The following is a 23461-nucleotide window of genomic DNA, read 5'->3' as shown; positions in this document are numbered from 1 at the left end:
CTGCAATTTAGTAAACACACTTTTATAAATTGTTATCGCCTATTAGAAGAAAATAATATTTTGAAAATATAAATGGAGAAAACTTTTACCTTTGTAGAAAAAGGGGGTGAAACTTTTTTACTACTTGTATTATTGTATACTTACTAATTAAGGGCAACAATGTCTAAAATGTCCCGAGAGTTGAACAGACAAAATGCCCTAAAAGAATTTCAATTAGAAATTCTAGAAATAGCATCTTATATATCTTCAGGAAGTCCGTGCAAGATGCAATCTTGATAAGCGATAATAAAGTAACTAATATTAAAAATTGATTACCGTAAAAGTTTAAGCCATATAGAATGACGTGATTCATACATTTATTTCACTGTGTGCCCCTCAAACTTTACCATACTCCTCATGAGTGAGGCATGCACATCTATGTTACCTTGACTCTCAAAACTAAATCAAACACTCATCTTACACACCCAACAATTTGACAAGAGTGTGTGCTATGTGTCTCATACTTTCTATCAAGACACTTATATATTTAATAATATTTGTATTTAACACTATCATTATGTATATGTTTTGTTGTATAATAGCTATAAAAGGCATAAAATACATTTTTGACAATGTACGTTAATGTTACATATAACAACATAATTTTATCTCACATAAACAATTTAAAATATATAAATATGACCCTATTTATGCCAAGTCCATATGCCTTTAAATTTGAGATTTGAATCCCTAGAAACGCATCCTCACACCGGACACCTGTACCCAAGTCCATGTAACATAGATTCACAAAGTGCTCGTTTGGCATGAAGAAGTTTGAGGCTTTTTAGCTAAAATAGCCACAAAAAGACAAAATTGGCTAAAAAGTCAATAAGACAAAATGTCACATCTAAACCATAATCATTTTATTTTTTCTCTCACAAAAGTCAAAAATGCCAAAAAGCCTATCCCAAACGAGGCTTTTTAGCCCCGGGCTAAAATAGCTAAAAAACCAAAAAGCCAACCTACATCCCAAACAAAGCCAAGAGATTTACCTAACCAGGGTTCAGGAAGGATTTCAAATTGATAAAAATCCTACTGGCTCTATCACCATGTAATCAGACAACTAGTACTCTAAAAGCCAAAGCTAATAGAGTGTGATTAACTTATGGATTCATCTTGCCACTCATTTACATTTGAGAGAAGTTATGAAATACACGTTCAATTTTGTGTAGCAACTATATGCAAGCTCAATATAGATAAATTAACTATAATCACCAAAAAAAATATTAAAATAACAACAAAGCAGAATAAGTAAATGACTCTTTTATTGAGGGTGACAAATTGAGTCCAGCTAGTAAATGAAAAGATAAGAAAGTCCTCAAATGTCAAATTTGCTTTCTCTGAAAAAAAAATTAAAAAAATAAAAAAATAAAAAACCCACAACACTTAAAGAAGAAATTAATTTCGAGACCCATATATAAAAAATTGTGACCCATGTCTTACCATAAAAAAACTCCAGCTCCTCCGAAATATCAGAATTGAATGATTCTATACATGTTCAATCAACATGGATATCTCAAAAAGCTTTAATTACTCTAGTACCGCATTAGAGAATAAAACGACAGGCTTGGTATAAAATCAGCTAATTAATAACGTTCAAGTTACATATTTCTCTGTTTTAATGGTTAGAACAGGAAACCTATAATGGGTGAAAAGAGAGCATACCCTTATATAAAGCAAAAAATGGTCATAATCATAATACATAATTAGATGCAATTGAAACACAGAATCCACCTCTCTAATTATCATAACTCAAACAAAAGAAAGTTATAATTCTTGCTCTTGATATCATACAAAATTGAATCAAATATGGGTCATCAAAAATCACATTTAATCCTCTATGTAACTCCCAAAATATTTTCAAATGCAACCATGCAAACTAAATTAATTTAGAAACTAGCAATGGTATGTTCAAACTTGTCAAGGACAATAAATCACCTGAGTCGAGATCCGCCCCAAGGCTGCTCATAAGCCCTCCTGTATCTGTTTAATATCTCAGTTTCTGAGTACTGAACGCCATATTTCTCACCAATCTGTCTATAAATCTGCAACATAAAGACATCAAGAAAGAGAAAGCAATGAGATATATTTAATGCATATATATATATATATATATATATATATGTATACAGAGAAAGTAAGTTACATTGACAAATATATGAATTTTGAATGTAGGGAGGTTGCTTTCAACTTTATCCTCTAAACTATGGTTCTTGGTTTAGGCCTTGCCTAAACCGAACCTATTTATATATATATATATACTGTACGAGCACGAAATAATGTCCTCGTATAATCCTGTTGATCAAGTTTGCGCTCCACCGTACGTCGTCGCTTTACTCCCTGAAAACACAAACATGAGCTAGACGGCGGGTGTGTGCCGGATACCTCTTCGATGCCTAAGTCAGCAAAATAGACAAATAGACAATAAGCTCTGTGTATTCGGGAATCAAAGTTCTATTACCTTTACATAGGTTATGTTATGAGCTTTTATAGGTTCTGCATAGCACAATCCTAGTAGGACTCTTATTCCTCCATGTAGAGTCTTCCTAGGAATCACACTCCTGAAAGATAATGCTTATCATTCAACACCTCCTCACTGCTTAAACCAAGTGAGATGGTTTTACCACGGTTGGATGACAATATGACCGAGCTAACATGGCCATGCAAAAGCGGCAGATTTGACATAGCTCCAACTAGCTCGGTTCTTCCCTTCATTTCTTGTACCTCGGTTTGGCATACTCAATACTATGATTCTATATGCAATGCCTAGCTCGGTCCTCGACCAAGTACACCTCGGTTCTAGTTGTTCAAACCGAGCTAACCACAACAATCCCTCATCGGGCTAACCAGGATGAGGTCGATCACGCAAGGCCCAAGCTCCTCAATCCGAAGCTCGGTCCGAACTCCGCCTGGGTCAAGCTTGCTAGCTCTAAAACCGGGCTACATCAAACCTTACCCCGGTCCATTGTGTGGCCCAACTCACAAAGAAGCCTTTAGCTCGACCCAATTATAAATTACCCTCTCAATTGCCCCTTAATTCCATCTGCGTAGCATGATTGGGATTACTTGTTACCAGCCGAGCTAAAAACTTTAAACTTCCAACCGAGCTAAGGTGTCACCGGGCTATCGGTTTGTCCGGTCAAAAACGTCTCTTCAGTCACGCTGCGCTTCTGAATCGCTTGCTATTCCTATAAACACGTTGCAGGCCCCTATTGGTTGAGTACAACTGTCGACGCCGACTTCGTATCTCGCAAATTTTGAACAGTCCCGCCATTTTCACTCTCTTTACACAAAACAAAACCCTATTCTTCGAACAAAACATATCACTATTCATCATCTTCTCTCTCTACCTTCTAAGCCTCCATTTTTCCTTAACACTGCATCTGCAAAGCTCGTGTTTTCTACTGGTGCCGTTTCCATCTTCTATTCCAAGATCTTTGAACTGGTACGTGGCTCAAACCTTTCTTTTTCATTCATTTCGTATTGTATTATAATACGTAGCATAGTATATATGTTTCCCAAAAACACTTCCTTGTAGTTTCCATGGGAAATAACCGCTTCATTCCAAAAACCATGTAGTACACCCACTGAATTCACAACCAATCTGAGAAATGATGCTTTTGATTCAAAATAATATTTCAACCGAACTAGTAACCTGTTTGTACTTAAGGTGTGTACCCAACCGAACTAGATAAGTTTCAATCGGTCTAGAAACCTTTTGTTTCATTTAGCCGAGCTAGGAAACTGTATTAGGTGTGCGTACTGCCGGACTAGAAAGCCTTAACTCATGACCGAGCTATAACTTGGGGCCAAATCAGCTCTCTAACTTAGTCAAAACCGAACTAAGAATGCTGCACCCTAAGTTTCAACCGGGCTACGAACCACTCGTTTACTTAATCGGGCTAAAGTCCTTCACTCCAACCGAGCTAAGGACGGATAGTATCCCACGTAGCCGAGCTAGGACTCCATTTATTTTGCCTCTGTTCTTTCAGCACGGTCCAACAATCTGTGCTTAACACTTTTCCTTTTCACTTTGCAGACTGACTTAGGTTGGCCAAGCACACCTTTGCACACTCAACCGAGATACTGAAGGTCATCTCAACACCGAGCTAAATTATACATAATTTAAGGCCAGATGGGGAAGTATCGATTTTTAGTGAACTCTCCAGGGGCCATAGCCGAATTCCGAAATGATTACTAAATTCCAGATGACGTCCATCTTTCCCTAGCCAAGCTAGACACAACTCCATGGGGAAAACCGGGCTTCGTTCCCTTCTCCGTCATATCTATTGTAGAGGTCGGTCTCTGTTTCCCTGTACAGCCTCTCCTTTGTGAATTCCTCAGACAAACAAGACTTTGCCCTACCCAGCTTTCCACAAATTCGTACAGAATAATAAATGGCATCGCCGGCTTGGCCTCAACCTTGGTTTAGCCAAGCTATTCCACCAATACTCCCTTGGCCTGAATGAAGATGGTTGGGTATATTACCTAAGAATAAGACGCCGCCGAGAAAAGATAATAAAGAACACCCCAGACAAAGATGTAAATGACGACGATTTTTTCTGGGTTTCTGGGAATTTTGAAGACCAAGAAGCCCAAATACCAGGAGACCGGATTAACTGGAACAAAGGCATAGCCGGTATATATACCTCAGCTCAGTTTTGTGCGTTCAAACCCTGTTTATATATTTTGCGCCGTGCTAACCGTTGCTTTTTTCCTTATGCAGACTTGAACCATCTAAAGTCACAGTACAGTTACCCGAATCTTGACGCACTCCGCACCGCACTAAGATATCGCGATCGAGGTTGGGCCGAACTACTCAACTTTGAGCCGACATACAGATATAGCAGCAGGAGGAAGACCAAGGTGACGGATTTCCTTTTAGAGCCATCACCAGAACCTAATCCTTTCCTTCGACAAATCAACCTTATTCCATTAACAGCGGAACAGGAGATGGCCAAAAAGAGAGCAGTTAGGGCCCTGATCCCCAAAACAAATCAGGCCGAGGTACCACAAACCGGCCAAACACAAGAGGCCGTGGTAGCCCTTCCAACCGCCTAGCCTTCATCATCTCGGCCAAGCAAGCACGCCCGAACTTCCACGTCCGAGTCGTGCCTCGTCGATGAAGAAGACACCCTACTACCCCAATCCACCCAGCTAAGCCCAGAACCAGTGCGTTCAAACCGGGCTAGCACTTTCGAATGGGTGCCCAAGATCACATACAAGAACCAAGCTATCACTAGCACTGACTCGGTGGTCGCGGAAAAAGACCATGCGCTGGCTTTTAACCTTGCCAAGAGCGTATGTCTGCCAGCCGATATGGAACATCACGACCACCTTACCAAGCTAAAAGCCATCCGCTCAGCCACCAAATCGATGGTGTTGGTGAGTACTTCTCTTTTTACTTTTCAATTTTGTGCATCTGTTTACTCGATTTTACTCAAAATTGTTCATCTCTTCATTTGCAGGCCCTATAGAAGAACCATGTCGCTTATAAGCGCGTGTTGGAACTTCGAAAGACCACACGGCAAGCCGTGGCAGAGGCCAACGCGAAGACGGCCGAGTGTAGGCACCCCATTTTTGACCGACCTTAAGACTCAGACGTCACCAGTTGAGCACTTGGTGGTGTTGCATATTGTGCTCGTTCTGAGGTTTCAGAGTCTCGGCTGCGAGCCCTGCCTCCGGACTTCGGGACTCTTTTTGTGCCTTGCCTCGGTTTGCGAATCGGGTCCTGTTTTCTCCATTTTCTCTTCCTGAAGGGAGGGAGAGGTCTCATAGACCATCTCTCAGTGGCCGTAGGCTACGTTTCGTGGTCGTAGGCCATTTTTCCCATTTGGAGCGCAGTTTCTGATTTTCGGAGCCGTCGACCGTGTGCTTCGGTTCGGAACCGCTTAACTACCTCCGTTTGCTCCGATTTTTGTCACACACCTTATTTCCTCCCTTTAGAGGGACATTGTGGCCCGGGAGACCACCTTCGTGGTCATACGCAACTTCCGGTACCTAACAGCCTGTTTTCAGGCCCCGAACCGCACGTTTTGCATCTGTTTTGGTCCATTTTTGGTAAGGACCTTATTTTCACTGTTAGGGAGGTGGTAGGATGGTGGCCGGCCACCTTTTCCCCTGAAAAGCCAGTTTCCTCTTTTTCTCTCCAAAAGTCGGTTTTTCTGACAGAAAGCTGATTTTTCTCACTTTTGAACCACATTTTCTGGCTTTTCATATTCCAAGCTCCAAAACCCTAACTTTCTTGGTCCATTTACACTACAACCCTTAGCACCACACCTCCATCATCCATTCCAGCACCTTGGAAGCCATTTGCAGAGGTTGAAAGCTCACCAACTTGGTCCAAAAGCTGCTGGAGGTCGGCTCTTCAAGGGTAAGTCCTCATTTTCTCCATTTTTGCATTATTTTGCCCTATACCTTAGCTCCATTTGCAAGCATTTTCGAGCCTTGGTGTAAATTGAAAAAAGTCTTATTTTGAGCTCCTCTTCATGTTTGTTTCAGAGCACTTTTCTGTTTGAGGCCTTCTACACCCTTGCATGCTTTACCCCTCTTTGTAGCCCTTTTTTGCATCATACTTTAGCCTTACTTGTGAACACTTTCGAGATTTGTCATAAACTAGAAAGTGCCTTATTTTGAGCTCCTCTTCAACTTTGATTAAGGGCACTTTTCTGTTTGAGGTCATCTACTTTCTCTTACCCTCTATCTCTCTTTTAGGGCTATTTTTGCATCATACTTTAGCCTTACTTGTGAGCATTTTTGAGATTTTCTATAAACTGGAAAAAGTCTTGTTTTGATCTCCTCTTTAAGTTTTCTTAAGGTCACTTTTCTATTTAGAGTCATCTCCTTCCTTGCATGCTTCATCCCTTCATGATTAAGGCTATGCATTAGAGCATTTGCATTGGCCATGGTTTGGCCTCTTAGCCATTGAAATCCAGTGGATTTTCAGTGGCTTTGATGCATTTTTGAGGGCCAAAATTAGAGGGGGGGTGACCCCCTCTCTCCTTGTCTTGTTTGGGGGTCTTTTGGGCCTTCCAAAGGGACCCCATTTTTCATGCATCGAAGTCTTGTTTCAGGCCTCATTTTGTGAGTTTTAGGGTCTGCCTTAGGTCTGTCTGGGGCCCTTTTGATCATATTTTATGTCTATAGTGCATGTGTAGAACAATTCCATTCAAGGCCTTTTGAGGGGGCCTTTCATCGTATGCTTCCTTAATTGATTTCAGGGCCAATTTTGTGAGTTTTAGGGCTGTCATAACTCATTTCCAGAGTTGGTTTGGTCATGCTAAGTGTCTATCTTATATGTGCTTAACAACCCCTTGAATGGCCTTCCAAAGAAGCCCCTCATTTTTGCATGCATTGGCTGCATTTCAGTGATTATTTGGGCATGTTTTGGCATGTTTTATTCACTGTTTTTGGCTGGTTTTATGAGTTCTCATTTGCATCATATACATGCCATGTAAACCATGCTTGCTAGCCAATGTTGCATGCTATTTTAGTCCATCATGTTAGCATCTTTTGGCCATGCTCTAAACTAGAAATGTGCATGTTTTGGGACTACCTTGGCTCTGTCTTTTGAATTCATGATCAAATAATGCTTGCTTTGTATACTTGCGGTTCAATGCATTGGAGTAGTTTTGAGTTTCGGGGCTTATTCCATGCATCGGGCGCCATATTTCCATGTTTCGGGATCATTTAGCATCATGTTTTAGTGCTGGAAATTACATGTTTGAATGCCATGCTTCATCCTTGCCATGTTTTGGTAGAGTGGCATTTGATGCCTTAGGTTCGGTCCTCGGTATGCGTGCATGTGTGCACGCATTTCGGTTGTCTCATTTTCATTTGATGGCTACTGATGTGAGTGTGGCTGAGGTCCACTCATGTTGGTGTAAGTCCATTATGCATTGTGTATGCCTTTTCAATTCATAGCATTGCGTATGCTAGGTTGCGTGTTAGTGCATTGTGTATGTCATGTTACATCGAGCATTGTGTATGCCATTTTAGTACAGAGCATTGCGTATGCTAGGTTGCATGTTAGTCGCATTGTGCATGCCATTCCATTTGCATGGTGCTTGGAATAGGGTCTAGTCCAAGCACGGGGAACGAGGGGCGTTTCGTACTCCAAGTGACGAAACGTGCCTCGATCCCCGGTCCCCGACGTTCTTGATTATCTATGATAGAATTGTTGGCTTCATATGTTCATACCTGCATTCATGTCATATTAAAACGTGCAATTCGGTCTCTCGGCCATCATGCATCGAGATGCTTGATTGGTGGCTCGAGAACCGAGGGCCACACTCCCTAGAGCTTGTGCAAGGACGGGGAGGAGTGGTCGCGCACACATATGTTGAAAATACATTGCTTTCTCTCTTTCTTGCCTTTGTTGCAGAAAAACCAGAGTCCAGGGGCAGAAAGTGGTTGGCCAACCAAGTTTTCTGGTAGGCCGACTACCTTTTTAGGTTTTCACCATGAGGGGTGGTCGGCAGGTGTTTCCCAAGCCAAGAGCTGGTCGGCAACCTTCCCCAGGTGGAGTTTCAGCCTCCTGGAGCTTTATGTAAGTTTCTGAAATCAGCTGCAAACAATGGCGAGACAAGGCATCGCGATGGAATTTACCGATAAAGCGCATCGAGCATGCATGCATCCATTATCATCCGAAACAGAGCCGGGGCAGTCCATTTGCATGCCAGTTTACAGCTTACTTAGCTAATTTGTTAGTTAGTTAGTGGATGTGTAATAATTAGCTGTAATTCGTTATTCATCTCGGACTGTATTATTTATTCGGACCCTCCGAGCGAGGGCACAATTGTAATAAGTGTGCGTGAGTGTGATGTATGCCTTCCAACCCCACGTCTTTCTCCCTTTTATTTACCAGCTTATGATGGTTAGATTAGGGCATGTTTCAAATAGCATACAGTATGATAGCATGTTTGCATCCATTCATCTGCCTTGCATGCACCGGGCTCGGCGCATCATACTAACTGCATTTGTATTTCAATTCCGAGTTGAATACATGTTATCTGTCGCATTTCATATGCCATGTTTAGAATAGCCGAGCCTATTGTAGTTGCATTTTTGCATGTGTTGCATTAGGCATTTCTGTATAGTTAGGATCATGCATGGATTTCTAATCAGCTTCTGTTTTGGCTTGGAGTACTCGGTAAGTACTTATGCTTTAGCATCCTTGCATGTGTGTGAGTGACTGCCATGATAGCATGCTTACCATGAGGCTAATTGCTTATGTGATATAACTGCCTGAATGCCTGTGGGTGAAGGTTGGGTTATTTGAATTGGAACAATTCATTAAATGCGAGTTTTAAGCCCACTAGATAGTGGCAAAATCATGTTTTCTAAGCCCACCCGAGGGTGGCAAATCCACGTCTTAGCCTATTTGCTGGTAGCACCATCAAACCATTTTCAAATAAACAAACATGAGATGCTTTGTTCCAATTCAGGCGACCCAGTCTATACTTGTATGCTGTGCGCATCACATAGTAATCTAGGATAATAACCGGATTAAGAACACATAATGTTTTCAAAACTAGATATCATGGTTAGTAGAGGCCGATCTTTGATCGGGTGAGCGGGGGTGCTCACGAAGTGACCTTCCCCAATCGTACCCAAGTTCCCGAGCCGAAGCAACTTTGGTGATGACGGACACGTGGCCTTAGGCAACGAGTCAGGGTTTCCTAAATTTTTCAAAATAAAATATTTAGGTGGCGACTCTGTATCTGGCAAAACAGTCCATGTTTGGTACTCCTTTCAAAAAAATCTGTTTTCAAAAACGATTTGCCGGATTTGGACTCTTTGATGATTCATCGGTCTTGCATTGCACTCTGCGAGATTAGATACAGGACCGTGACATTGAGTCCTGAACTGTAGTGAGCCCAATGAACAAAACGGGGGGGATTTCCCTCTCGGGACGTTCGGGGACGTCTATAGTTTCTGGCGACTCTGCTGGGGATTTAGAGAACTTGACTCGAACTCATGATATCTAGTTTTGATTACACTTATGTGTTTCTTTGCATTGCATTTGCATTGGTGCACCTAGGACACCGTGTTTGCCGTATGCTATTCCCGAACGGTTTGCCAGAGGCTCGTTTTGCGAAGCGTGCCATAAGGCTAACCGGTTGCGGGTTCTGCCATGACGGAAACACAAACCCCCGTTTTACCGGGGCACCCTTTTTGACCATTCGACCTAGTGCATATTCGGAATCCATAGTGACCATTCCAAGCTAGGACAGGTTGCTTACCCGATCATAGGTTGTTTGAAACCGCTACGTGCGTAGTGAAACCCTAGCTCCTGACAAAATAGGACAGGGAAACCCTACCCCTCTATAGGGGTGTTTTGGCTCTTATTTGCTTGCTATGTGCTGTCAAAGTCTGTCTCTACAGGTTGTGTGTATCAGTTTGCAAGTCTGAGTATTAGGCCTGCGGGCATCAGTATTTTGGGGCAATCAGTTTTACCTGAGGGTATCGATTTACAGGAAGAATTTTGGGCAGAATTCAGTAGAGAGCACGGTCATTCAGCTTTGCTCATATCTGTTTCGGTGAAATCGGGCTGAGATGCTGTCTGTTTTCTCTTTTGCTAGGTAGTCTGGGAACCATAGCTTCAGAAGGCTCCGATATCCCCCGAGTACATTGGACTAGTGCTGATAGACTTTGTTAGGTCAGAAATTCAATTTAAGGGCAACCAGTGTTCTTTCGCTGAGGCAAGGCAAAGAAAGGCCAGTCGGGGCTCACCGGTTCATCTGATCCGTCAGTCGCCAGTCACATCACCTTTGTTCGAACTCAGCAGACCGTGATGGCACAGGGTTTGGAAGAATTTGTGGCCGTGATAGCAGCGTTAAATCAGGGAGCTGCCATGCAGGCTGAGACCAGTATTGAAATACAGCGCCCATCTGGGGCATCTGCCTCACATCCAGCTTTGGGACCCCAGCCGAACTTTGACCCACTTCCGCCAGCTGAAGATTTGCAGGGTCCAGATCCTCGAGAAGGGTTGGCTCAAGCCCGAGTTTTCAGACCCCTGGTGCAGCCTAATGAGAGGCTTTATCCCCTTGATGTTAATGAGCTCGATCTGACCGCAGTGAAAATTACAAACCTTGAGAAGCAATTCAAAAGGGTACATGGCCTTAAATCCATTCCCGACATTGAGGATGGGTACAATGAGGTTACCGTACGGCTCCCAGACAGATTCAAAATGCCACAAATTGACCGTTTCGACGGGTCTGGATATCCTATGGTACATATCCGGCTTTTCTTGGATATCCTGAAGTCGATGGGTCTGACTAAGCCACATAAACTCTCTCTGTATGGAAGAACCCCGTCGGGTGTAGCAGCCACTTGGTATGCCAAATTGGAGGATACAGTGAAGCAAAACTGGGAAGAACTGGCTGAGGCCTTTGTCGATCAGTATTCCTACAATACCCAAGTTGAAATGACCATCCAAGAGCTTGAAGCAACTCGCCAGAACCCAACAGAGCCTTTTGTGGAATTCATTGCGAGGTGGAGAGCAAAGGCAGCACAAATGACAGATCGTCGCCCTTTTGAGAGGGATCAAGTGCAGATGATGGTGCGAAACCTCGAGCATGATATGTTGCAAAAGTTGATAGTCGCTCCGCTATTCACTTTCAAAAGTTTGCATGAACTGGGGGTTCAGATCGAGAATGCGTTCAACAGTGGGATCATTCCCAGAACAAGTGAACCGACAAGGAGGGTGATTTCAGGGAGTACCAATGCTGGTAGTAGCGCTATTCCCAAACCCACCGAAATCAATACAGTCGCCACAACCAACCCTTTTGCCAATCCAAGCCTACAAACCGTTGGCCCAGCCCGAGCTCAGGGCAGAACTTTCACCCCTCTCTATATGAGCCTGACTAGCGCACTAAAAGTCTTGATGGAAAGAGGGTATCTCAAACCCCTCGATCCTCAACCTCTGCCTGACCCACTTCCAGCCAGACATAACCCCTCCAAGTACTGTGTGTACCATCAGCAGCGCGGTCATGGCACCGACCGTTGCTACCGCCTTCGTCACGAGGTCCAAAATCTCATCGGCAACCGGACAATAGCTCCACCTTTAGACCCCAATGACCAAGTACCTCATCCACATCTCAATCAAATTCATACACTGGCCGTCCCTTACGACCCTAGCATATACATCACCCCTGTCCATCTACCCAAGCCTGAGGTGTTCATTCCAGAAAGCATGGACTTATGCATGATGGATGCACCTGGACCCCAATCATCTCAAACCCGTGAGCCCACTACTTCTGAGCTGAAGAGAATGATCGAAGATCTTCAGAGAACTGTGACAGATCTGGCCTCCGGGACATTGGTTCCGTTATCAACCACATCACATACTAGGGAGTTCTTGTCAAAAGGCTCCCCAATCTTGGAACGGGCTGCATTTGAGGAATGCCAATCCCTTGGCAAAGTGGAGGCGAGTGGAAAGAACAAGATAGGGGCAGACATGGATCCCCATGAACATCTTCTATTGGCTGTTGAGGCTTTCAAAGCCGAAGGACTGAACAAAGAACAAGTGCTCGCAGTTGTTGTAAAGACTGTGGATGACACTTTCGCCACTCAAGTTGGGGACAGTCTGAATCAAGGGGCAAGCCGAGACAAGGGATATCGTACCAGAAATACCCCTTTCAACTCCAATCCTACACTCGGAAGAGATCATCAAAAGTCAGCACCTGCCGACCCTTTCGCTGGTACATCCAACACAACCAGCTCACAACCTGCCAAATACCCACCTCGGGGCCAAAAGGTGTTCACCCCATTGTACATGTCTCTATCAGCAGCCTTGTGGGTCCTGATTAGAAAGGGGGATCTGAAACCCCTGGAGCCGCGGCCACTGCCAGATAAACTTCCTCCCTCCCATGATCCAGCCAAGTACTGCACCTTCTATCAACAAACCGGTCATGGCACTGACAATTGCTTTCGTCTTCGCCACGAAGTGCAAGATTTGATTGACAGCGGGGTCATCGCCGCGCCGAGCTCTGCAAAGTCTATCAGTACTGGATCAGTGAACTTGGGGGATAATATGATGTGATCGGGGGATGAACCACCTGCGGGCGGCGCTCAGTTTACTTCATATATGGTGGATGGCATGCACTGTTTTGAGCACATTTGCGAATGTTGTTAATCTGTACATTCTGACTTGGGTATTGGGTCAGTCTTGTTGTTTTGTATAGAGTCAGTCTTTTTGTTTTGGGTCTGTCTTGTTGTATCGAGTCAGTCCTGTTTTGTTGGAGTCGGGTGATTTCGGGGGTGTTACCTCGGACATCACTTGCTTGTTTTGTGTTTGTCTTTTCGTTTTCTTTTGAGTCTGTTTCTGCCTTGGAGCCAGTTGTGCCAACAGATTCTGATTGAAATAGCAGTGATTTTCGCACTCTTGTGTTTGCTTCTGCCGTGTGCTAGTTGTGCCGGGATTTGAATGAAACGGCAGTGCATTCCACCTGCTCTCTTGTGCCTTGAAATTATTGCATTGACCTAAATTTTTCAAAACTTTTTTGAACACTGCGATGAAAACGAAGAGGAAGGAATTCCTCGGGTTTTGCAAAAATTTGATCAATTGAGAGAAAGAGAGGCATGCTAAGCCCTTAATGAATGAAATCATGCTTGTTAGTGTGAGTACTGGGAAGGATCCTGGCTTGATCCAGATTGGTTCTACACTGCCTTCAGCGCGAGCGACTAGTCGCTTTCTTAAAAGATTTCAAAAAAATGTTTTGCGCGGTCCTGCGAAGACCTGCGTGGAATCTCTCTTGAGATTGTGCAGCCTAGGATCGCTCTCAGCCTCGAGACTCCACCCCTCTTGATTTCAAAACTTGAACTTGGATTCAGAATGTTCAACGGTCAACTACAATGTAAGGCCTGTGTGGCCGGATCAAAAGCAGCCCGTGAAGTAGCGGCGACAAAGTCAGATCAAGAAGCTTGCGAAGCTAGATTAGGAGCACCCCTCGAACTAGGGGCAAAAGAATTTCAAATGTGCTCGAAGAGTCAAAGTGAAGATCAGCGAGAATGCCAAATCCCAGTAGGGAGAAAAGAAGAAAGTATTGGTGAAGGACAACCAAGTTCCTATCCACAACACTAGGGGCAAATTCAGCCCCCCATTGGATGGACTCTTACATCATCAGCGAACAACAGCCATTCTCCTGGATTTAGATGGCTTCGAGATCTCAAACCATTCCATATGGACAAAGCTACACTTTTACCCTTGAGAGGCTCGCTGGGCCGAAAACCCGGAAGGGCGACCCAGGCAAAAATTAGAGCAAGAAAAGAAGGAAAAGAACAAAAAAAAATGAAGAAAATGCAAAAAATGAAGAAAAAATTGAATTGAAAAAAAAAAGAAAAGAAAAGAAATAAAAAAAATTGGAAAGAAAAGAAAAACAGAGCTCGCAAGGTTGAAAACCCGGAAGGGCGGCCTTGGCAAAAGTTAGAGCGCAAAAGGAGAGGTTAATACCCGGTGTACCTAAAGCCCGAACTACGTAAGGCTTGATTCCTATCTTTGGGATACCTAGGCAACTTCATTCTGAAGTCCAGCCGCAAAACACTTCAAATTCGACTACGTCCATGTGATGGTTCTGATCATCTTCTGTATCCGAGAGTCTGGTTGTGTTCGTCGCTCTGAGGACTGACTACAATGCGCTGCGGTGCCATTCAAACAAGGGGCAACTTTCTGTTGCCATACAATGTGCTGCGGTGCTATTCAAATAAGGGGCAACTTTCCGTTGCCATGTAGTGTCCTTCAGATGAGGAGCAGTTTGCCATTGTTGTGGATCTGAGGTTGTGCATCTCAAAAGTAGGTTCTGTGCTTGTTGAGCAGTGACCATTTGCAAAAATAGTTTTTGAAAATTTTTACTGAGGTTGACTAATTTTCTCAAAAATTATTCCATCTTTTTCTAAAACTGGACCTTTTTCTTGGATCCAAAAAAGGAAAATTTTCAGTGCTCACAACCTGACTTACATGATTTCAAATCAAAAATCGAACAAGCATGTTAATCTAACCCTCATTTTGGTTAAAATTGTTTTAGCAGGAGCCAAAAACAAAAAATGGTCAAAATGATGAACTAGGGGCACAGTTGAGTCAGGTGTTCTGTCTTTTCTCCCATTGTCAACATACTTGCCAGAAAGGGCACTCTACTTGCCGGAAAGGGCACTGTATTCGCCAGAAAGGGCACAGCGGAAGCTGACCTCAAAAGGGCAAAAAACTCTCACATCCTCCAAGCAACGAGGTATCAAGCCAAGTGCGAAGCACGAACTGGAATGGGGCAAGATATTCCACTCCCTCATCTGGACAGATCTGATCACGCCAGCAGAGCATCGTCAACCGATGTCAGTTGCAGATTTGCTACACACTCAATTGTAGCGCAATTCCTCTGTGGGAGGAATGCACTAGCTGTGCGCAGAAGAAAGAGAATCTAGCAGAATGCTAGAGGCAAGAGCCCGCAACTTCTTGTTTATCCATCAACAACCCAAGGGAGGGATAAAAAAATGAGAGATTGAAGAATAGAGAGATGTGCGCTGAAAGAAAAAGTGAGGAAAATGATTTTATGAGAAAAGCCGAGCCTGAGGGCCGAGTGATGTGAGAATCACAAATAAGAAATGGTGGGAAACAATACCCGGAGAAACTGGCTCCTCGTGCACCGAGAGGTCTCTTGCCTTTGTAACACAGCTGAGTGTTGTGTTTGTGTGTTTTGTTTGTCTCGATTCCTGTTTTGAGTTGTTTAAGTGTCAACAGATGTGTTTAGGTCATTTTATCTTGTTTTTCCTTTGTTGAGTTGTGTTTAGGTTGTTCTACCTTTGTTTTCCATTGTTGAGTCGTTTTGTGTGGTCAGTTGTAGGCTCAATACCAGGTTGAGAACCTTTTTCTCATTTCAATTTCAAAAATCGTTTTGTGCTCAGAGTGCCGTGTCGTTCTCCACATTTGTGCAAAACAGGATTGGTTCTTTCATAAAACCGCAGAGTTCAACCCAGGTCATGTGTGAATAGTAAAGCAAGGACCTATCTGAAGCTATTTAGGTTCCGGACTGCAAAGCAAAAGAAAAGAGGGAAAATTTGGAGCATCTTAGCATGTTTCAACTTTAGCAAAATCCGAGACTGCATTCCAGGTGCACTTTCTCAGGCCACGGCGTTTCTCTGGAGTATGAGTGTATCTCAACCCTAAGTGTAAGCCTGCTTTAAGTCAGAATGGCAATCCAAGCAGCACTCGAGGGTTTCACATGCAGATGTTATCTCTCGCCAATATGAACAGGGTGTGCCCTTTTTGAGCCGAGTGTGTTGCGAAGTCCTCTAAGAGGCAAATCAGAGGCACCAGAGTACATATTTGATGCTCCTCTATTGCATAGAATGTGAACTTTCATATGCACTGTTGTTGCATGCGTGCCACGCATCGTTATGATTCATGCATAGAATATGCTTGCTTTTGATTCCGCATAGAATATGCTTTGCTTGTCTCATACATAGAATATGCTTTCCCTGTTGCATAGAAAATGCCCTCGTACTTGCATAGAAGATGCATTTTATCACACTGTCTTGTGCATCTTGTGGTTGTATCTCACTCACACTATTTTGTACGTTTCAAATCACTCGCGCTGTTTAGCGTATCGCACTGTTTTGTGCATTTCAAATCGCTCGCGCTGTTTAGCGTATCGCACTGTTTAGTGCATTTCAAATCACTCGCGTTGTTTAGCGTATCGCACTATCTTGTGCATTTCAAATCACTCGCGCTTTCTTGCGTATCACACTGTTTTATGCAGTTTACACTCGCGCTGTGTAGCGTATTGCACTGTCTTGTGCATTTCAAATCATTCGCGCTATTTTGCGCATCGCACTGTTTTGTGCAGTTTATCATTCGCGCTATTTTGCGCATCGCACTGTTTCATGCAGTTTACATTCGCGCTATTTTGCGCATCGCACTGTTTTGTGCAGTTTATCATTCGCGCTATTTTGCGCATCGCACTGTTTTGTGCAGTTTACATTCGCGTTATTTTACGTATCGCACTGTTTTGTGCAGTTTACATTCGCGCTACTTTTGCGCACCTCAATCGCACTGTTTTGTGCAGTTTACATTCGTGCTACTTTACGCACCTCAATCCCGCTGTCTTATGCTTTGCATATTGCATCCCGCTATCTTGTGCACCTTACCTGCACTTGTTAGTGCATTGCATCGCGCTACCTTGCGCACCATACCTGCACTTGTTAGTGCATTGCATCGCGCTATCTTGCGCACCTTACCTGCACTTGTTAGTACATTGCATCGTGCTATCTTGTGCACCTTATCTGTATCGCACTGTTTTGTGCATTCACCATGCTCGTACTGTTTTGTACACCTTTAGCATCACACTATTTTATGCATCTTCTTAGCACTATTTTGTGCATTCACTCTGCATCGCACTGTCTTGTGCACATTGTATTTTTGCATCATTCGCATTGTCTTGTGCACTCCTTGGTCTAGGAGACCTTAAATCCTCTAAAGGTGCAATTCCTTTGGTGTTTGTCGTGCCCGAACGAATTTCAGTGGTCTGGTATAGCCACCTGCCTGTGTTTGCGGTGAGTTCCTAGGAGACCAACTAAGACGGTGGAAACTAGAGTTTGAATGGCTCATGCCTAGAACGCAAAGGTTCGGAATTTTCGAGACTAAAGTCTGGTTTAAATACCCAGGGGTATATCCTCGGCTTGAAATCTGTATGGCAGCCCCATAGATTGAGATAGCATGTGTATGCGCCTCAATTCTGGATACCGAATCAACCTAGTCTATCACCCTGTTGGAGAATAGGGAAAGCTGCGACCATAGTCAGGGAGAAAAGTAGTACCTGTAGTTCAACTGAGAAGAAGAGGAAGATTCCCACATCAGCATGAGGTAGGACATTGCTGAGGTAAGTCATGCCAATTGCCCCTGTACGGTACCTCCCTTTTCCTAGCTATCACATTGCATTTTAGTCATTACAGTGCATTGCATAAATCCTGAATTTTCAAACCGACTTCGCTTAGCGTATAAGTCCAATTTTCAAACCGGCTTCGCGTAGCGTATAAGTCCAATTATCAAAATCTTTCTGCATATCATTTTGCATCTTGCCCCTTACCTGCGGGCACACCTTTGTTATCCTGTCTGTTTGTCTAAGTCTTCGGCCTTGTCAAAAATGGGTCGTCTCTGGGCTTTGACATTCACTTCCGTCACGCATGACTTCCGAGTTCTGTCAAAGAGGAGCAACTGTAGGCACCCCATTTTTGATCGACCTTAAGACTCAAACGTCACCAGTTGAGCGCTTGGTGGTGTTGCATATTGTGCTCGTTCTGAGGTTTCAGAGTCTCGGCTGCGAGCCCTGCCTTCGGACTTCGGGACTCTTTTTGTGCCTTGCCTCGGTTTACGAACCGGGTCCTGTTTTCTCCGTTTTCTCTTCCCGAAGGGAGGGAGAGGTCTCGTAGACCATCTCTCAGTGGCCGTAGGCTACGTTTCGTGGTCGTAGGCCATTTTTCCCATTTGGAGCCCAGTTTTCGGTTTTCGGAGCCGTCGGCCGTATGCTTCAGTTCGGGACCACTTAACTACCTCCGTTTGCTCCGGTTTTTGGCACACACCTTATTTCCTCCCTTTAGAGGAACACTGTGGCCCGGGAGACCACCTTCGTGGTCATACGCCACTTCCGGTACCTAACAACCTGTTTTCGGGGCCCCGAACCCCGCGTTTTGGCCCCCGAACCTTTGTTTTGCATCCGTTTTGGTCCATTTTTGGTAGGGACCTTATTTTCACTGTTAGGGAGGTGGTAGGATGATGGCCGGCCACCTTTTCCCCTGAAAAGCCAGTTTCCTCTTTTTCTCTCTCCAAAAGTCGGTTTTTCTAACAAAAAGCTGGTTTTTCTCACTTTTGAACCACATTTTCTGGCTTTTCATACTACCATTGTGTTGTGCTCATCTGGGAGGCCACCAATATGGGTAGGCCGGCCAGAAATTCACCTTGACCCTTTTGAACCTTGCTTAAAAGCTAGCTTTTCTCTCTCCTGGGTCACATTTTCTGGTTTTTCTCCACAGGGCTGTGTTCTACTCATCTGGGAGGCCACCTTTATGGATAGGCCGACCAGCAATTCTGCTTGAACCTTTTGACTCCTGGTCGGCCGACCAGGGGGAGTGGTTGGCCGGCCACTTGAACTGGCCGGCCTGCTTATTGTTTTTCCTCTCTCTGAGTGTAATCCAGCTGTGCCAGCTGGAGACCATTTGGTGCATCCTTCATACACGTGTATGGAGGATCTTTGAAGCTTCCAAGAGAAGCTTTGGCCTCTCTTCTCTATAAGAGAGGCCCTCCTCTTCATATCTAGGGGTTAGACATTTTTGGCCAAGGCACACAACCTCCCTCCTCCATTGCCACTATTCCAAGCTCCAAAACCCTAACTTTCTTGGTCCATTTACACTACAACCCTTAGCACCACACCTCCATCATCCATTCCAGCACCTTGGAAGCCATTTGCAGAGGTTGAAAGCTCACCAACTTGGTCCAAAAGCTGCTGGAGGTCGGCTCTTCAAGGGTAAGTCCTCATTTTCTCCATTTTTGCATTATTTTGCCCTATACCTTAGCTCCATTTGCAAGCATTTTCGAGCCTTGGTGTAAATTGAAAAAAGTCTTATTTTGAGCTCCTCTTCATGTTTGTTTCAGAGCACTTTTCTGTTTGAGGCCTTCTACACCCTTGCATGCTTTACCCCTCTTTGTAGCCCTTTTTTGCATCATACTTTAGCCTTACTTGTGAACACTTTCGAGATTTGTCATAAACTAGAAAGTGCCTTATTTTGAGCTTCTCTTCAACTTTGATTCAGGACATTTTGCTTTTTCAGGTCATCTACTTCCTCTTACCATCTATCTCTTTTTTAGGGCTATTTTTGCATCATACTTTAGCCTTACTTGTGAGCATTTTCGAGATTTTCTATAAACTGAAAAAAGTCTTTTTTTGACCTCCTCTTTAAGTTTTCTTGAGGTCACTTTTCTATTTGGAGTCATCTCCTTCCTTGCATGCTTCATCCCTTCATGATTAAGGCTATGCATTAGAGCATTTGCATTGGCCATGGTTTGGCCTCTTAGCCACTGAAATCCAGTGGATTTTCAGTAGCGTTGATGCATTTTTGAGGGCCAAAATTAGAGGGGGGGTGACCCCCTCTCTCCTTGTCTTGTTTGGGGGTCTTTTGGGCCTTCCAAAGGGACCCTATTTTTCATGCATCGAAGTCTTGTTTCCGGCCTCATTTTGTGAGTTTTGGGGTCTGCCTTAGGTCTGTCCGGGGCCCTTTTGATCATATTTTATGTCTATAGTTCATGTGTAGAACAATTCCATTCAAGGCCTTTTGAGGGGGCCTTTCATCGTATGCTTCCTTGACTGATTTCAAGGCCAATTTTGTGAGTTTTAGGGCTGTCATAACTCATTTCCAGAGTTGGTTTGGTCATGCTAAGTGTCTATTTTATATGTGCTTAACAACCCCTTGAATGGCCTTCCAAAGAAGCCCCTCATTTTTGCATGCATTGGCTGCATTTCAGTGATTATTTGGGCATATTTTGGCATGTTTTATTCACTGTTTTTGGCTAGTTTTAAGAGTTCTCATTTGCTTCATATACATGCCATGTAAACCATGCTTGCTAGCCAATGTTGCATGCTATTTTAGTCCATCATGTTAGCATCTTTTGGCCATGCTCTAAACTAGAAATGTGCATGTTTTGGGACTGCCTTGGCTCTGTCTTTTGACTTCATGATCAAATAATGCTTGCTTTGTATACTTGTGGTTCAATGCATTGGAGTAGTTTTGAGTTTCGGGGCTTATTCCATGCATCGGGCGCCATATTTCCATGTTTCGGGATCATTTAGCATCATGTTTTAGTGCTGGAAATTACATGTTTGAATGCCATGCTTCATCCTTGCCATGTTTTGGTAGAGTGGCATTTGATGCCTTAGGTTCGGTCCTCGGTATGCGTGCATGTGTGCACGCATTTCGGTTGTCTCATTTTCATCTGATGGCTACTGATGTGAGTGTGGCTGAGGTCCACTCATGTTGGTGTAAGTCCATTATGCATTGTGTATGCCTTTTCAATTCATAGCATTGCGTATGCTAGGTTGCGTGTTAGTGCATTGTGTATGTCATGTTACATCGAGCATTGTGTATGCCATTTTAGTACAGAGCATTGCGTATGCTAGGTTGCATGTTAGTCGCATTGTGCATGCCATTCCATTTGCATGGTGCTTGGAATAGGGTCTAGTCCAAGCACGGGGAACGAGGGGCGTTTCGTACTCCAAGTGACGAAACGTGCCTCGATCCCCGATCCCCGACGTTCTTGATTATCTATGATAGAATTGTTGGCTTCATATGTTCATACCTGGATTCATGTCATATTAAAACGTGCAATTCGATCTCTCGGCCATCATGCATCGAGATGCTTGATTGGTGGCTCGAGAACCGAGGGCCACACTCCCTAGAGCTTGTGCAAGGACGGGGAGGAGTGGTCGCGCACACATATGTTGAAAATACATTGCTTTCTCTCTTTCTTGCCTTTGTTGCAGAAAAACCAGAGTCCAGGGGCAGAAAGTGGTCGGCCGACCAGGTTTTCTGGTAGGCCGACCGCCTTTTTTGGTTTTCACCATGAGGGGTGGTCGACAGGTGTTTCCCAAGCCAAGAGCTGCCTTCCCCAGGTGGAGTTTCAGCCTCCTGGAGCTTTGTGTAAGTTTCTGAAATCAACTGCAAACAATGGCGAGACAAGGCATCGCGATGGAATTTACCGATAAAGCGCATCGAGCATGCATGCATCCATTATCATCCGAAACAGAGCCGGGGCAGTCCATTTGCATGCCAGTTTACAGCTTACTTAGCTAATTTGTTAGTTAGTTAGTGGATGTGTAATAATTAGCTGTAATTCGTTATTCATCTCGGACTGTATTATTTATTTGGACCCTCCGAGCGAGGGCACAATTGTAATAAGTGTGCGTGAGTGTGATGTATGCCTTCCAACCCCACGTCTTTCTCCCTTTTATTTACCAGCTTATGATGGTTAGATTAGGGCATGTTTCAAATAGCATACAGTATGATAGCATGTTTGCATCCATTCATCTGCCTTGCATGCACCGGGCTCGGCGCATCATACTAACTGCATTTGTATTTCAATTCCGAGTTGAATACATGTTATCCGTCGCATTTCATATGCCATGTTTAGAATAGCCGAGCCTATTGTAGTTGCATTTTTGCATGTGTTGCATTAGGCATTTCTGTATAGTTAGGATCATGCATGGATTTCTAATCAGCTTCTGTTTTGGCTTGGAGTACTCGGTAAGTACTTATGCTTTAGCATCCTTGCATGTGTGTGAGTGACTGCCATGATAGCATGCTTACCATGAGGCTAATTGCTTATGTGATATAACTGCCTGAATGCCTGTGGGTGAAGGTTGGGTTATTTGAATTGGAACAATTCATTAAATGCGAGTTTTAAGCCCACTAGATAGTGGCAAAATCATGTTTTCTAAGCCCACCCGAGGGTGGCAAATCCACGTCTTAGCCTATTTGCAGGTAGCACCATCAAACCATTTTCAAATAAACAAACATGAGATGCTTTGTTCCAATTCAGGCGATCCAGTCTATACTTGTATGCTGTGCGCATCACATAGTAATCTAGGCTAATAACCGGATTAAGAACACATAATGTTTTCAAAACTAGATATCATGGTTAGTAGAGGCCGATCTTTGATCGGGTGAGCGGGGGTGCACACGAAGTGACCTTCCCTAATCGTACCCAAGTTCCCGAGCCGAAGCAACTTTGGTGATGACGGACACGTGGTCTTAGGCAACGAGTCAGGGTTTCCTAAATTTCCCAAAATAAAATATTTAGGTGGCGACTCTGTATCTGGCAAAGCAGTCCATGTTTGGTACTCCTTTCAAAAAAATCTGTTTTCAAAAACGATTTGCCGGATTTGGACTCTTTGATGATTCATCGGTCTTGCATTGCACTCTGCGAGATTAGATACAGGACCGTGACATTGAGTCCTGAACTGTAGTGAGCCCAATGAACAAAACGGGGGGGGATTTCCCTCCCGGAACATTCGGGGACATCTACACCGAGCTAGAAGAGTCCCAGCAAAAAATGGCCGAGCTACGCATCGAAGTAGCCCGACTCACCGGGCTAGTTAGTTCGGCTGAAATGGATAAACAGAAAGCTTTGGCCGAGTTGAAGAATAAGTATCTGCGAGAGCTTGCTAAAGTCGAGAGGAAGAAGAACGCCGAGATAACCGAGTTGGAGAAGAAGGTGGAAGACGTGGAAGACCGCGGTTACAAAGAAGGTGAAGCCACCTATATCCTGTCGTGCGAAGCTGCTAAGGATATTTTTTTCAAATGTGGGTGGAAGGCAGCCGTGGCGCAGCTCGGTTAAGGCCAAGAGACCGAGGTCTTCCTGAACCCTCCTCCACATTTCATACCA

General features: G+C 44.0%; 1 pseudogene across 1 annotated transcript in view; it reads right to left on the bottom strand.

Moving 5' to 3' along the window:
* LOC145804489 (putative hydrolase C7D4.05) overlaps window positions 1–23461 on the bottom strand; it is a 38834-nt pseudogene that overhangs the window by 2728 nt on the left and 12645 nt on the right. Inside the window, exon 2 of the transcript XR_014346286.1 lies at window positions 1978–2084. The product of XR_014346286.1 is annotated as a putative hydrolase C7D4.05 (transcript). The remainder of the gene's footprint in view (window positions 1–1977; window positions 2085–23461) is intronic.

This window comes from Camellia sinensis, chromosome 12, assembly GCF_055761805.1.
Source record: "Camellia sinensis isolate YWXY chromosome 12, ASM5576180v1, whole genome shotgun sequence".
In the NCBI taxonomy this organism is placed as follows: Eukaryota; Viridiplantae; Streptophyta; class Magnoliopsida; order Ericales; family Theaceae; genus Camellia; species Camellia sinensis.
This window is presented reverse-complemented; position numbering and strand designations above follow the sequence as displayed.